This window comes from Galeopterus variegatus, unplaced genomic scaffold, assembly GCF_000696425.1.
Source record: "Galeopterus variegatus unplaced genomic scaffold, G_variegatus-3.0.2 Scaffold1804, whole genome shotgun sequence".
In the NCBI taxonomy this organism is placed as follows: domain Eukaryota; kingdom Metazoa; phylum Chordata; class Mammalia; order Dermoptera; family Cynocephalidae; genus Galeopterus; species Galeopterus variegatus.
This window is the reverse complement of record NW_007727915.1, coordinates 99,807-102,489: the sequence shown is the minus strand read 5'-3', so window position 1 is coordinate 102,489 and position 2,683 is coordinate 99,807.

The following is a 2,683-nucleotide window of genomic DNA, read 5'->3' as shown; positions in this document are numbered from 1 at the left end:
TATGCAGCTACCATGCTGTTTTGGTTATTATAGCTTTCTAGTATAGTTTCAAGTCAGGTAGTGTTATGCCTCCAGTTTTATCTTTTTTTTTGCTCAGCATTGCTTTGGCTTTGCGAAGTCTTTTGTTATTCCATACAAATGTCTGTATAGTTCTTTCCATTTCTGAGAGAAATGTCATTGGAATTTTGATGGGGATTGCATTGAATTTATATATCACTTTGGGCAGTATGGCCATTTTCACTATGTTGATTCTTCCAATCCAAGAACATGGGATATCTTTCCATCTTCTTGTATCCTCTCTAATTTCTCTCAGCAGTGGTTTGTAGTTCTCATTATAGAGATTTTTCACATCCTTGGTTAGCTCAATTCCTAAGTATTTTATATTTTTGGTGGCTATTGTAAATGGGCAGGCTGTCTTGATTTCTCTTTCTGCATGTTCACTATTGGTGAATAGAAATGCTACTGATTTTTGTGTGTTGATTTTGTGAACTCTGCTCTCACGGAGCCTACAGTCTATAGGGGGATACAGCAACTTAAAAATATTCAAAAATTGTAGTAAGTAATTTTTTAAAAGAGCAAGTTCTTGTGAGAAAGACTATTGTGGTGAGAGAGGGGCTCATGGATTGGGTACTCAGGAAAGTCTTCTTTGAGAAAATAACATTTAAAATCATATCTGAAGAATGATAAGGATCTAGGCACATTATGGAGGTGGGGAAGAAGCTTGACCATAGTAAACTAGGGAGAAAATGGCATAATAAGAGGGGGAAGGCTTTGTAGGAGGGGGAATAATTCGAATAACTCACACAAAGTCATGGTGGTATGAAATATATCGTCTGTTCATTCATTCATAGAAGAACTATTAAGAACATCCTACGTGCCAAGCACTAGAGTAACAATTGCAAATAATACATGATTCTATTGCTTTTAAAGAGCTGACAGTCTAGTGGGAAAAATAAAATAAAAAATAAATAACTCCAATATAATATGATATGGATGAAAATAGGATATTATGGAAGGTAATATTTAATCAAATATGTGCTTGCAAACATTTCTTTATTGGAAGTGTGGAGGACAGTTTGGAAAAAGGGAAGATTTGAGTCAGGGAGACTAGTTAGAAGGTTGTTGAAATAGTCTAAGAAATGAGGAGTTCTAGGATTCGGATACTTTCAGTGAAGATGGGTTTGAGAGTTCTTTTTGTTTAATTTTTATTTATTATTATCATAACATTCTCACAAATCATGATATTTCATTATGCCCTTTACCAGACCTATCACTTCTCAAACCCCCTCCTTCCCTCCCCTCCATCTGTGATATCCTTAGGTTTGTTATCTCCTTCTGAAAGTTCAACTTATTGTTGTGGTCTTTTCTTTCTTTCCTTCCTTCCTTCCTCCCTTCTTCCCTCCCTCCTTCCCTCCCTCCCTCCCTTCCTTCCTAGCAGCCAGTTATGAGTGAGAACATGCAGTATTCCTCTTTCCTTGTCTGGCTTATTTCACTTAACATAATTTTCTCCAGATTCATCCATGTTGCTGCAAATGGAAGAATTTCAGTCTTTTTTATGGCTGAGTAGTATTCCATGGTGTATGTATATGTCACATTTTCTTTATCCTGTCATCCGTCAGTGGACCCTTAGGTTGGTTCCATATGTTGGCTATTGTAAATAGAGCTATGATAAACATGGGAGTGCAGGTATGCCTTCGACATGATGATTTCCATTCCTTTGGGTATATACCCAGAAGTGGGATTGCTGGATCATATGGTAGCTTTATCTGTAGTTGTTTGAGAAACCTCCATACTATTTTCCATAGTGGCTGTGCTAGTTTACAATATATATACCACATTTTCTTTGTCCAGTCATCTGTCAATGGACACTTAGGTTGGCTCCATATCTTGGCTATTGTAAATAGTGCTGCAATGAACATGGGAGTGCAGGTATCCCTTCGACATGATGATTTCCATTCCTTTGGATATATACCCAGTAGTGGGATTGCTGGATCATATGGTAGCTCTATCTGTAATTGTTTGAGAAACCTCCAAACAGTTTTCCATAATGGCTGCACTAATTTACAGTCCCATCAACAGTGCAGAAGAGTTCCCCTTTCCCTGCATCCTCGTCAGCATTTGTCTTTTTAATAATGGCCATTCTAACTGGGGTGAGATGATATCTCAATGTGGTTTTGATCTGTATTTTTCTAATGACTAGTGATACTGAGCATTTTTTTTATGTACCTGCTGGCCATTTACATGTTTTTCTTTGAAAAATGTCTATTTATTTCCTTTGCCCATATTTTAGTTGGATTATTTGGGTTTTTTTACTGTGTAGTTGTTTGATTTCTTTGTATATTCTCTTTGAGGTGGAATTGACAATATTTGGTGAGGGACTGAATTTTGGTAGTGAATGAGATCATAAGTATATAAGGAATAAGATTAGAAAACCAAGGGTGGGAGCCGGTAGTGTCTTGTGACTTTGATTTTTAACATGTGGGACAGACCTGATTGTGTACAGATTAATGTAAATGTATGTGTGTGAAGTCAGAGCCGTGGTATAGATTGGACAGTCATAAATGGTGTTAAAAATATGAGAGTGAATAAGGATGCTTTTCCGTTAGCAAAATTGAGGTAAAGTTTAAAGAAAACACAGCCTTCGAATATTTGGAACTAATGAAACTATTTGGGGATTACTTGG